Below are 14599 nucleotides of genomic sequence, written 5' to 3'. Positions count from 1 at the left end.
TCTATAAGCCACAAGAATATATTTTCATAAGATCAACAGAGATATGAAATGTTAAGTCAGGAAAAAATTAGCAAAAAAGATCCTAGAAACATCAGAAAAGATATTCAGTGAATTGATGGCATGGTGTACATGCTGACAGCCACTGGATCATACTCTTTGGAGTTTGAACACAGTGGCTGTGTTTAAATAAGCAAGCCCAATTAGGGAACAAAGTATAACAAATGTGTATAGCTGAGGCCAAAAAAATAACCTACTTTTAAACCCAAGAAAGGACTTAGTTTGACTAATTAATATAGTTTTCAGCTCCTCCACTTGTTCTTCTCTGTAAGAGAATCACTCATTAATACTCAAAATCTGGATTATTCCAGAGAAATTTTGTCTTTAAATAGAACCCATCTTCAACTATGGTTTACCTAAAAGAAAAAGAATGCAACACTGTGAAATAAGTCATAGTTCTTTGCAGATATTACAAAAATCTCTACTAGTCATTTTCTATATCATATTACTTCTGAAAAATACCTCTGTAACAAGAAAGACCTGAAAGTAACCTTACTATGAAACAGTGCTTTTTCCCTTCCAAACACACAACCTAAAGATTTATCTGTCATAGAACTGCATGGTTCCAAAGCTTTATTTCTGTATATAGCGGCTATTTGTTAGCGATGAAAACAAATTATTTTGTTGTTATGTCTTTGGTGTCTGCAGTTGAGAGAATGATAAAACCATCATATCATTGGATACTGGGAATGCCCATTTCAAAATAAATTTTCTTTTATTTTTATTATTATTATTTCTGTTTTAATTATAGGAAGATGAGTCATTTGTTCCCATGCACCCAAATTATAATCATTTAAATTAAGGGTTGTTTTTTTTTTTAAAAAAGGATTCTCCTAAATATACTTTTTTTTGAAAGTGCTAATTGTATGCATTCATATGACAACAATTTGGAATAATGTGGAAAACAGAAGCACATTTTTAGGGCAGAAAAAATGGCAAATTAAAATACTTCAGAGATAAGAAAATTATAGCTTTAAATAATAACCAGAATATTCATGAACATAAATTCTTCCCATAATATTCTGCTTCCAAAGTACAATAGCTCATTCCCTCAACTGCAGATGTTTTGATTTTGTTGTTGTTTTAAGTTATAGTGCTGTAGTGCTTGATTGTATTAAAAGTATGCATTATGCAACTCATCTTAGCATGCTATTCCTATGTTTATTTTTCTTTTAATAAAATGTGTAAATTTCTTGGTTATGTCTTTTTTTATGAATCCATATTCACACATTAGGAGTTCACTTAACAGCGATACATGTCCTAGTATATTAGTGCTAATATTTAGTAATCTAATATAAAATTTAAATTTGTGATTTGGCTTAATGTTATATTTCATACATACAGTAAATTTATTTCCAAATATACCTTCAGTATTTTAAATTTTGTACATAATACATCTGTTGTGTTAGATGTATTACTCCTATAAGATTGAAATTACTAACATAAGAAAAGACACTTGTATTTTCATAAAAGAAAACTAAGAAATTTTAAATAATGCTTACTGGTTTCTGTTGTGCCTCAGAAATCCTAAGGCATATTCTGAGAAATACTGTTAGAAGTTTATATTTCTTGTTTATTCATTTCTATCCTGTATCCTCAGGGTAACATATGAAACCAGTGTTTATTTTATCTTTTTCTAGATGGGCAATCATGGTTTCATCACAATGAGATGCAGGAATTTTTTCCATCAAAATGTTTTATTTCACTTAAAAAATGGTTATTTTCAACAAATGGCACAGGAATAATCATTTTTGTTATTTAAGAAAGCAAATATAACTTGGTAACACTTTATTCTATCAGTTTTCAAAATACTTCACAAGCACTAATTTGGAACTTCTCTGCATTAACCACCATTTTGGAGTTGTGCTGAAAAAAACGGAGGTGAAGAAAGTTTAGATCAGAGACTACAGCAGAATAAAGTAACATTGACTTGTCTGTAACAATGAAGAGTGGAGGGAGGACTCTGGGTCTTTATTCAGTGTCAGCTGTCCCATATAGCCAACCTTACCCCTTGTACCTTGCTTTAGTATTTCCAAGATGGTTCCCACGATGGCATTTCTTGATAAGCCAACTTTGAGCTTTTTGATGTGTTGTAATGTTTATGCAAGTCTGATAATCCCAGCACTAAAACCAGTTCAGTATACAGACATTTATAAGAGGTCTTTGGCCTCTTCAGAATTCAGTTGATGTCTTTGTCCTTGAAGCTGCTGAATGACAGGTAAGAGTTCAGGGTAGGTATTCCCAACCACCATCAAATGGAGACTAAGAGTTTCTATTGGCTGAAAGAAGGATGAATTGATGAATAGGCAAAACAGATGTAAACCAAGTTTGGGGTAGTTTTCAACTTCTTTCGATAGCATCTTTCTAAGGCTCTCCTTTTCTCCAGGCACTCTGGCCCTGGAGAAGCCCCATGATAGAAACTTACCAGGACTGCTTCCTCTGGTAGATCTGGACTTTTCCTGTTCAGAACTTTCTCATTGGCTATTTCAGGCTATGGAGAGCAACTCACTGTTGAGATGGAAGAGACATCACAGTAAAGTGTTGAAGATTGATAGTGCTAAATATGGTGCCCTTCCTGGGAGTGTCTATATTTTAAAAAGGCTTGACTCTCCAATGGTCAAATATCTGACAGCTACATGCATAGACAAGGGAAACAGGTTCAAACTTCTGGGCATTGACTTTCAGCATTTAGGGACAATGATGGAATTCCTATAGATGAATGGTGAGGTCATTCACCACCTCCAAAAGGCCAATAAATGAAGATTCTTATAATTTTGTTTTTGTCAGGAAATTTCAGATTGAATTTTGAACCTAAATACTGACTAGTGAACATCCCAAAATTCCATGGAGCAGAATCCATTCACATGGTCAGCATCTGCAGAGAGCGTGACACAGGACAGGCCTGATCCATGGTTACATTTCTAGGATAATCCAGTGCCTATACTTGTTAAGATTCAACAGACAGATGCACACACTCTTGAGTTGTTTTGTTTTTTTTAACTTGGCTCTTTTCTGGACGAGAAATGCCTGTTAAAGTGAATCCTCCCAGAGTTGCCTCTTACTACCTTACGCTTCTCCCTAAGGCAAGAGGACAGTGGGTGTCTGGGAAATAAGGGGCAAGAGCTCTGAGCAGAATACTTTGGATAGAAAGAGCAGCCACCAAGACAGAGTGAAGATGAAAAAAGGTACAGAATGTTGATTCCCATCCATCCAAAGCAAAAGCACAGCCTTCAGAAGTACATGCAGAAATCAGTAGAAGGAAGTTCTAGTCAGTGTAGCCCAGCATTTTGTGTTGGGTGTGAAAACAGCACAGTGTGGAGGCAGGCAGGGCACTCGGGAAAGCACAACAGACACACACAAAAATCACAGGTTTTCATGAGAGAGAGGAGTTGCCTCATGTGCCACGTGCATGTACAAGTACGAAGACTTTGATGAACAAGCATAAAGTAAGGATAGACGAATAGTAACAACAGCACCTGCTAACACAGAGCCTGTTCTTTAACAAATGGGCTTGAGGGAATACACAGAGTAAGGAGTCTCTGCAGGCAGCATGCTTTTAGAGATCTGGCCACAGATGATCAACATATCCGGGTTCAGTGTGGTTTTCAAGAAGAGAGTGGGAAAGAGTAAGTTCAGGACTGAAACTTTGCCTTTTAGCCTTTGTGATCTGAAGAATTGAATAATTCTTTGTTGGAAAAAAATGGCAGTTAAAAAGAATTGTTTCTGTGTTAATTACATATATATTATATATATATTTATAGTAAGTGGTTATTGATGTGCCTTTGTTAACTAACTATTTAATAAATGTGTGTGTATTCAAAGTGTTTTGGTTCTTCTCAATTTTATTTAAAAAGGCCCAACTTAAATAAATCCATGTATAGTTGGTCATACAAAGGAAACCTGAAGCCCCCTGAATCCAGGGAGTTGATGGTCACAATTTGGGACTCTCACTAGGGGCTGCCAATAAATGAGGCACTTGTGCTAACTTGACAACCAGTGTATAGGACCTCACTGATCATCAAATTTTTACCATAAACTGAGCCCCCAGCCAATGCCAGAGAACACTATAATCAACTCCTTTCATCTGATGGACAGCATCAAAAGTATTATGGATCTGAAAGATGCTTGGAACCTTGAGAATCATTGGAATGATATCCTAGGGCCAGAGGAAAAATGGCTAAGGAGTGTCAGACGTGTAGACACACTTTGCTTTGGTTCTCCACGTCCTGGATGAATGTCCCCACGGTTTAAAAAAGTAACTTCACTTACTGTTAGGCTAGCTTAGGAAATGTCAGTCTGAGAATAACTCTTTTGAGTAAAAACATACTAATAATTATAATATTTGAGAATTATGATTGTGTATGTACTCAGTGCTGTGCCATTTGACCCTTCCCCTCCCTCTAGTCCATACTCCACATTACCTCCAGGATCATTTTTCTAAAGTTAAGAGCTGATTATTTTACTTTCCTAACTAAAAATCTCCCTTAGACCTCAAGGCCTATGGAATAAAGTCTACACTCTAACCCAGGACTCTTTTAGGAGCTAGCCTTAGACTTTCCCTCTCACTTCAGCTTTCTCCTCTGCTTTCTGGAAACTGTTGTCAAAGAAAACCAGAGCTGAACTAAAGTAGTGAAAACATTGTATTCAGGACCGTTGCACGGGGAAAACATAGCTCAGTATAGAACTGGACTAATTCTAAATACAACAAGAAAAGTGGGAATTTATAGGTAAGTAGCAGAGTGAATTACAGTGGATTGAAAGTACTAAAAGGAAACATCAGGGGTCAGGGGATTCTGCCTAAACCTAATAGGACTTTTGCTGAAGACAGACCAGGGGATGACACATCACAGAGAGTAGGGGTGGGGTGGTGGCAGAGTATGAGGAACAGATCTGATATTGAAGGTAGGAGATTCTGGCTAAACCAACTTAGCAAGACTCTTGCTAAAAGTGGGCAATGCGAAGATAGACAATGGAAGTACAAGCATCAAGGCCTAGTTGGGATGCTGATTCAGAGGAACCTGACTAAAGTTTTGTCAAGGAGAAATTTCATCACTTCATTACAACCCAAAGAATAATTATAATGGGGAAACATGATTAAACAAGAGATCTCCCAATCTGGAAATCCTCTCCACAAAGGTAGCAAAGAAAGAAGACACCCTTATTATTGAACACACATTAAACCAGAATTTGATGCACATCATAGGTGACCCGCTAAGAGTTCGCAGAGACAGAAAGCAATCTCACCACCTATAATATAGCCAGGCAGATACAACACATTACAGACATGTTCTCAAGATAAATGACAACTCCTCAGGCAAGAGGACCTGACAGCACCATTTGTCACACACATTTGTGTTAATTTTATGGTGATAATTGAGGAGGCTGCCTGTGTTGGCTTTGGAGGAAAAACAAATTTCTCATATCTTGGTAAGAGGTAGTTATGCAAATTGGAGCAAGGCCATGGAAGTTAGACATTACCATCTTCCAGAAACTGGGAGATGGAAGTACTATCTCCCTTGTCTTTCAAAAAGATGGCTCCCAGGAGTTGTAAGACTGGAAGAGAGTCTTACTTATTTATCCATTATAAAGATTTGCATACATCTGAAAAGGACAGAGAAAAATTTTTGAAAGAAAAGGGAGAAGAGTGGTATGAAGAGAATTCTATTCCCTTATGTACAACAGGGAGAAGTAAGGGTCTCATTTTTTAATTTGTATTTGCCCTTACACCATTCACCAATTCCCAGATATGCACCAGAGTTTCCCCTATCTCTGTATTTTTGTCTCCACGTGGAACACTTTTCCCTCTTCCTCTTCTTTGCAGACTCATCATTCAAGGCATATAACAACTGGCGACTCTTACTGGAGATCTTCTCTGCCCTTACCTGATACCACTGAGCTGCAGCTAATATTTTTCAGGGCTTAGAAGGTGATCTTAAAGCTCAGACTTACCTGCCGTACAGGGCTCTCACATTGTCTCCATGTCTCCCCATTAAATGAGGCTTTTCAAGAGCAAGAACCAAGTCTTGTTGATCTTGGTATCCTTTACGATGCCTAGAGCAGTAGCCACACAGAAAATACACACTAAGAATGTTTGGAGAAATAATTAAAAAGTCAAGGCACTTTTATTGTAAAGAAGAAAAAAATCCCATTTAAATAAAATAGGTTTATATAATGATAAAGGAAAATGTCACGGTTTTGAATTTCAGGAACAGCTAGGCTTCATGGAACTGGAAAGTTATCAGGCAGCTTTTTTTTTTCTCTTTCAGTCTCTCTGCCTCAGTTTCTCTATGTCTATGTCTGTTTCTCTCTATTCCAGTTTCCCGCTTCTACTTGCAAACTACCTTTTTTTGTTTACTTAGCACTGATAACCAATTATCAGTGATTGATCAGGGCTACTCCCAGAATGGGAGCTTTATTGCAAGAGTCTACATCAATGATAGCCTAAACTAGAAGCACCTAGAAAGCTTATAAAACAAAACTTGCTGAGACCCACACTAGGGTCTGCGGATCACTAGATACGAGATGAGGTAATAGAATTTGCATTCTACTTACCAGGTGATTGATTCTGATGATCTGGAGACCACACTTTGAGAACCATTGATCTACGTGATATTCAAGCTTTATTCTCTGTAAAGAATTTATTCATGGGCGGCACCTGTGGCTCAGTGAGTAGGGTGCCGGCCTCATATACCGAGGGTGGCAGGTTTGAACCCGGCCCTGACCAAACTGCAACAGAAAAATAGCTGGGCGTTATGGCGAGTGCCAGTAGTCCCAGCTACTCAAGAGGCTAAGGCAACAGAATCACCTAAGCCCAAGAAGCTGGAGGTTGCTGTGAGCTGTGATGCGACAGCACTCTACCAAGGGCAACAAAGTGCGTAAGGCTCTGTCTCAAAAAACAAAAAAAAAAAAGAATTTACTCATTCACTGGGTCCCAAATGCCTGACTTCTCATGAGAGAGAATCTGATTGGCTCACCTTGAATCAGATGTTATCCTAGTCGTGGCCAAGAAGTTGGAGTTACATGGTACATATGACAGTTTTCCTCTTAGAGATTGTGTCTTTGGAAACTTTTCAAGGAAAGTAGATTTCTAGTATAGTCACTGCTGTGGCTGTGGCTGTGGCTGTTTTTAAAGTCAGCAGAATTTGCACACTGAATTAAACCCTTAATTCATGTTGCTAGAGCCTATAAGAGGATCATAACCATCGGTTGGGCATCTTCAGCCAGTCATCTCAAGTGAATCAGAACTTGACGTCCAAATTTAGACTCATAATCTTACCTCTTAAAACTGCTCCTCCATCCAGTTGTCCAAGCCAGAAACTCCTATGACTCCTCCTCTTTTACCCCTTAAATCCAATTTATCATATCCAGTTAATTCTGTCTCCTAATTATTTTCTCTATCCCTACTAAACCTGGTTAGCTTATCTTGACACCCTGCCTTCAGTGCTGTTTTCCTCCAATCTGTTCTTCACATGACTGTCAGAGTGATGCATCTAAAATAGCTTCTCAACCTCAGTTCTTGGGACCACTGTGTCAGGCCTGGGGCAGCTGAAGCCTGGGCCTGTCCTCTACAGCAACGTGCAGCTGCAAGTCTACCTCCCCCAAAGTGTCATACTAAGCATTAGTATGCTTAAGATGTGATGTGAAAAAAAGAGGTTTGAATCTAAAACACAAGTTTGACTATGTAACTCCTCTGCTTAAAACCTTTCAATGACACCCAATGGGTCTCAGGATAAGGCCTAAACACAACTTTCAACAGCCTATAACATCTGGCATGACCCAGACCCTGTGTACTCTCTAGCTTCACCTCTTGCTACTACCTGCCCTAGACTTGTTTCAACAGCAAGAAAGTGCTTGTACTTTCCAGCACATACCCTGCTGTCTCATGCCTGCAAGCCATTGCTCCCAGTTTTCATTCTGCCCGGAATGTCTACTCTCCCTGCTTTTACCTGGCTAACATCCTTTGGGAACCTGCTTAAGTACCATATCCCTAAGGAAAACTTCCACATCTGTTCCCCGCTTCCAATAGTATACCCCTTTTTGAAACTCTCATAACACCATGGGCATATAATTGTCACTGGACTTATCACTCTGAGTCAAATTATTTTTTTTAAAGCATTTTTTTTTTTTTTTTGCAGTTTTTGGCTGGGGCTGGGTTTGAACCCGCCACCTCCAGCATATGGGATGGCGCCCTATCCCTTTGAGCCACAGGCACTGCCCCTGAGTCAAATTAGTTTTTGCCTCTCCCACTATCCCGTGAGTTTCTTGAGGACATACTCTGTGCCCTATCCATGGCTATATTTCCAACACCTCACATAGTGGTTAAATGGTAGTATCATACAACTCAACAACAATAATAAAACCCAATGGGAAAATAGGCAAAGGACTTGAGCCAATATTTCTCCAAAGAAGATACACAAATGGCTGATAAACACATGAAAAAACATTCAACATCATTAGTCAATAGATAAATGGAAATGAAAAAAAAAATGAAAAAACAAAAAAAAAAAAAACCCAGAAAATAAATTTGGTGAGGATGTAAAAATTGGAACCCTTGTGCTTTGCTGGTAAGAATTTGAGATAATACAGCCATTGGGAAAGCAGTTTTATGGCTCCTCAAAAAGTTTAACAGAATTACCATATGATGCACAGTATCCAAGTGATGAGCAAACTTATAACTTTGACTCAAACTGCACAAAAGTAATTCATGTAACCAAAACATTTGTACTCCCATAATTTTCTGAAGTTTAAATATATATAATACAAACAGTGTGGCTTATAAGAGGAGAGGAACATTTCTCCAAAGGAAATTCAAAGTGCTATTAGTATAAAGAGGAGGAAATGTTTCAGGGATTTCTATCTGTTTTCCATAGAGGCTCTATCATTTTAGACATCCAACAACGGCGCGTGAGTAGTCTAATGTCTCCACATCCTTGCCGACACTTGTTATTTTCTGTTTTTTTTTTATTATAATCACCATACCAACACATATGAAGTAATATTTCATGGTGGTTTTGATGATTTTTGATGTTGAGTGTCTTTCCATATACTTGTTGTCCACTTCTCTTCTCTGAATCAATGTCTATTCAAGTTCTTTGTCAATTTTTAAATCAGGTTAATCGGTTCTTTTGTTATTGAGTTGTAGTAGTTCTTTATGGATATTGGATATTAGCTCCATTTCAGATATATGATTGACTGCAACTATAGGCTACTTTTTTATCCTGTTGATTGATTTCTTCGCTATGCAAAAGCTTTTTAGTTTGATGTAGAGTTGAATCACCATATAATCCAATAATCCCATTTCTGAACACATATCTGAAAGAACTGAAAACAAAATGTTGGAGAGATATTTACACTTCATGGCCATGGTAGCATTATTTATAATAACAAAGGAATACAAACAGCTTAAATGTCCATTGACAGATCAATTGATTAAGGAAATGTAATGTTGTGTATATGAGTATGTGGAATACATGAGTAAAGGAATACTATTCAGCCTTAAAAAGGGAAAATCTTATCATATGCTTCAACATGGATGGACCCCAGAACATTATGCTGATAAAATTATTCAGTCACAGAAGCATGAATATGGCATGATTTCATCTATAAGAGATATCTAAAGTAGCCAAAACTCATAGAAGCATAAAGGAGAAGGGTAGTTGCCAGCAGGTAGAGGAAGGGATCAATGGGAAGTTGCTATTCATTAGATACAAAGTTTCAGTCATTAAAGATAAAGAAATCTGCTTTACACTGTACATAAAATTAACAATACTGTACTGTACACTTAAAACTTTAAGAGGGTAGATCATGTTATGTGTTTTTTACCACATTAATGAAAGGGAAGAGAAATGGATTCTGGGTAGCATCCAACAGGTATATTATACAACTGCTAGCACAAATACCGAGGGTACTAAGGTTTGTTTTATTAAAGTTTTGTGGTCTTAGGTTTTCTAATGTTTAGACAATGTATATGTAATGACATGCTATGAATAAAAGCCTCCCCCCCAAACTCCGTGGTTACATTATCACAATATTCTCTACTTTGAGACAGTTAACCAGATAAGATGTAAAACTGTTTTTTCTTTTAATTTTGGAATGTAACTAGCTGATTTTACTATACTGCTAGGCTTCAATGGCCAAAGCAGTAGTTTGAAGTCTTTGTATTTGAGTGCTGATTTCTTTTTCTTTTTTTTTTTTTTTTGCAGTTTTTGGCTGGGGCTGGGTTTGATCCTGCCACCTCCAGCATATGGGGCCAGTGCCCTACTCCTTTGAGCCACAGGCACCACCCTTTTTTTTTTTTTTTAGAGACAGAGTTTCACTTTGTTACCCTTGGTAGAGTGCTGTGGCATCACAGCTCACAGCAACATCCAGCTCTTGGGCTTAGGCAATTCTCTTGCCTCAGCCTCCCTAGTAGCTAGGAGTACAGGCACTTGCCACAACATCCAGCTATTTTTTTGTTGCAGTTTGGCTGGGACCAGTTTTGAACCTACCACCCTCAGTATATGGGGCCGGAACCCTACTCACTGAGTCACGGGCACCACCCATTAAGTGTTGATTTCTATACTACCACTGGGTTTAACATTATCCTTCTTTCGTCCCACAATAATCCATCACTAATCTAAAGAAAATGTCTCTCCTATCTGCTTCCATCCCCACTCTTTTATTCCAACACTCAAAAAATAAAGTCACTGAAATGTATAAAAAAATTACCTTATGAATCAATAATTCCACTATGGGGTATATACCCCAAAGGATTGAAAAGCAAGTTTTCAAACAGACACTTGTACATTTATGTTCACAGCAGCATTATTCACAGTAGCCAAAATGTGGAAGCAATTCAACTGTCTATTAATGGATAAATGGATGAACAAGATGTGGTTTATGCCAGTACTTACAGTTCAGCCTTTAAGAAGAAAGAAATCCTATCATATGTGCCGACATGGAGGAAACTTGAAGACACTGTGTGAAATAAGCCAGTCACAGAAAGACAAGTACTGTACCTATAGTAGTTACAATCATTCATTGAGACAGAAAGTAGAATGGTGATTGTCGGTGACTAGAGGGAGAGGGAGTAGAGAGTTATGGTTTAATGAATAGAGTTTCAGGCTTACTGAATGAAAAGAGTTCTGGAGGTGAATTGTAGTGATGGTTACACAATGTAAATGTACTTAATTCCACTGAACTATACACTTTAAAATAGTAAAGATGTGCTGGGCATGGTGGTTCAGACCTACAATACCAGCAATTTGGGAGGCTGAGGCTGGTGAGTCCCTTGAGTCTAGGACCTCAAGATCAGCCTGGACAACACAGTGAGATACCATCTCTACAAACAAACAACAAAAAATAAAACATTAACTAGGCATAGTGGTACATGCCTGTAGTCCCAGCTACTTAGGTGTCTGAGGTAGGAGGATCACTTGAGCCCAGGATGACACCACTGTGCCATAGTGTGGGTGACAGAACAAGACCCTATCTCAAAAAGAGTAGTTAGGATGGTAAATTTTATTATCACAAACCAGTGTGAAAGAGAATGAACCAGAGTGGGAATGGTGGGGAATGAGAGAAAAGATGTAAGAAACAAGGATGGGATTGGGAGGTCTGAGCAGTCACAATTGCAGCCAGGGCCAAAATACAAAATCAGCTTTATTTTGTAGTATCTCAGCAGAGTTGTTTATGAGAAAGTAGCATAGACAAAAAAAACATATTTTTGGTCTTACGATATGATTGGAAAACATAAATAACTTTATCAGGAACAATTCATCCTGTTCATGGATTCTACTGCATAACATTGTTAACATATGTTAAAGATAAGCAGAAAGGGAAGGGTGGCATAGTTTTCTACATAGTTTCTAAAGATGAACTAGGTAAAGAAAGAGATACATGACTTCTGGCAAAACATCTAAGAAGGAGAAAAACATGTTGTTTTGAGAGGAGGAAAAACATGTTGACTAAGCAGGAGGAAAGCAGCTGGAGGTCATTCCCTGAACGTCTCCCAGGCTGTGGGGGCCCTGCAGCCTCACCGCCCACTCTCCACATTTTATATTATGTATATCTTAGTGCTGATGACTGCTGTTTCTATGCTAAGCTTGGAGGCAAGAATTCTACTTCCTAAACTGGGAGAAAAAGTTCCTGGGGATCAGTCTCCCTTGTTGTATTAGCCAGTCATTTTCTGCTAAGGCTCTACCATATCCTCCAGAGCCCTGACAAGGTTCAGAATGGAACATAACAGAAATGCAATAGGTTTCTAACTGAAGTCCCTTCCTTCTTTTTGGTCTTCTAGATTACTCAGGAAATTTTTCCAAACCTCTCTCCCATTTTGCCTTTTCTGTCTTTTCTATCCTCAAGCTTTCACATCTATTCCCTCTCCATGTGTGACTACCCAGAATAATCCCCTTAATAAGGCAATGCTTTATAATATTACAAGCCAACCAACAAATAAACAGCAACAACACAAAGGATGGGAATTGGCTTCTTATTCTGCAGATCAGAATGGAGAAAAAAGCAGATCAGACAATGGAGGAAAAAAATCCTTGACTACACTCATGATATATGAGTGGGAAAAATTTGTATAGCCCTGAGAAAAAATAAAATCTGCTGTCAGTAGATGATTCTTATCATAAGAAAAGTGGGAGAGTGGTCAATAAGAATATGGGGCTCTCTTCGTCAGGGTGCTTACACTTTTAAAGAACAAAATTCAAATAAAGCTGGCTTAATAAAAGAGTGAGTGCTTTGGTTTCAGGCACAGCTGTATGCTTGTGCTTGATTTGTGAGGGTAGAACTTGGCTTCTCTCCTTTTTTTAGCTATAGCTTCTTCTGTGTTTATCATTGGAAGGTCTGTGCTTACACCTAACTAGATTAGTTCTTCAGAAGAAGAGAGTTAATTGTTCCCAATAGGTCCAACATGTGACTGGAACCAGCATGGGGGCACATGCCTACTCCTGAAGCCAGGGGATAGAACATTATGATTGCCTAAGCTTGAGTTTCTGTACTTACTCTTTGAAAAAAGCAATAAGACATCCCCACTCAAAACCTTGTGGATCAAAAGTGAGAGAGGGCTCAGAGCCTGTAGCTCTGTGATTAGGACGCCAGCCACATGCACCGAGGCAGGTGAGTTCTGACCCAGTGAGGGCCTGCTAAACAACAAAGACAATTACAATAAAAAAAAAATAGCTGGGCGTTGTGGCAGGTGCCTGTAGTCACAGCTACTTGGGAGGCTGAGGCAAGAGAATCACTTAAAGACCAAGAGTCTGAGGTTGCTGTGAGCTGTGACACCACAGCACTCTACCAAGGGCAACATAGTAAGACTCTGTCTCAAAAAAAAAAAAAAGTGAGAGACAGAGCAGAGAGGGAGAAGGAGAAATGGAAGAAGACAAAGAGAGAGCACAAGAGCAGGAAAGCAAGAACATAACAGTGCATTTTGGAGAGGGGTACTCAAAGAAAAATCACAGTGCTGTTCCCAGAACAATTGAGAATATATGTTGAGCAGACAAGAACAACATGTGAACATTATATTCCACTATTTGATAGATAACCCTATTTATAAAAGGTCTTCAGCTAATATTATGCAACTATATCAGATGAAAATGTGCTCATGCTTTCTATGTAGAGACACAACCCTAATTCATGTACCCCAAGTGTATCCAACATTAAGAGTAAGATCTTAGCCGGGCGTTGTGGCGGGCGCCTGTAGTCCCAGCTGCTCGGGAGGCTGAGGCAAGAGAATCGCGTAAGCCCAAGAGTTAAGAGGTTGCTGTGAGCTGTGTGACGCCACGGCACTCTACCTGAGGGCGGTACAGTGAGACTCGGTCTCTACAAAAAAAAAAAAAAAAAAAAAAAAAGAGTAAGATCTTTGGGGTGGCACCTGTGGCTCAATCGGTAGGGCGCTGGCCCCATATACCAAGGGTGACAGGTTCAAACCCAGCCCTGGCCAAACTGCAACAAAGAAATAGCCAGGCGTTATGGCAGGTGCCTGTAGTCCCAGCTACTCAGGAGGCCAAGGCAAGAGACTCGCCTAAGCCCAGGAGTTGGAGGTTGCTGTGAGCTGTGACGCCATAGCACTCTACTGAGGGTGATAAAATGAGACTCTGTCTCTACAAAAAAAAAAGTAAGATCTTTGAGTGATTCACAGTCATCTTGGACAGGACTTGATGTCGCTCTCCATGGTCTTATATCTATAGGTAAATGATACATTTCAATCTGCCCCAAATGTCCAAAGACTAGTATTAGGGAGGAAATAGGATGAATTAAATAAAACCTCCCATTTGGAAATGGAAAAAATAGAAACCATATACAAAGATTACCAATCAATATCATATCAATTTACATATCATATACATATATGAATAGCAAGAACTCCCTGGCTTGGTAATAGAGTAATTTTTAGATCAGCTGGATGTCCCAGATTCTGCTCTCAGAGAGCATCTCCCTTATCCATTTTCCTACTTGGCTACTCCTAAAAATGGCATCAGAGAAGTTTACCTTTCTGGGCTTGCCACCATTTCAACAACCCACTTCCTATAGGTATGAGTTCAGTGGCAAATTTTGG

This window comes from Nycticebus coucang, chromosome X, assembly GCF_027406575.1.
Source record: "Nycticebus coucang isolate mNycCou1 chromosome X, mNycCou1.pri, whole genome shotgun sequence".
In the NCBI taxonomy this organism is placed as follows: domain Eukaryota; kingdom Metazoa; phylum Chordata; class Mammalia; order Primates; family Lorisidae; genus Nycticebus; species Nycticebus coucang.
Note: the sequence above shows the minus strand (reverse complement) of the source record.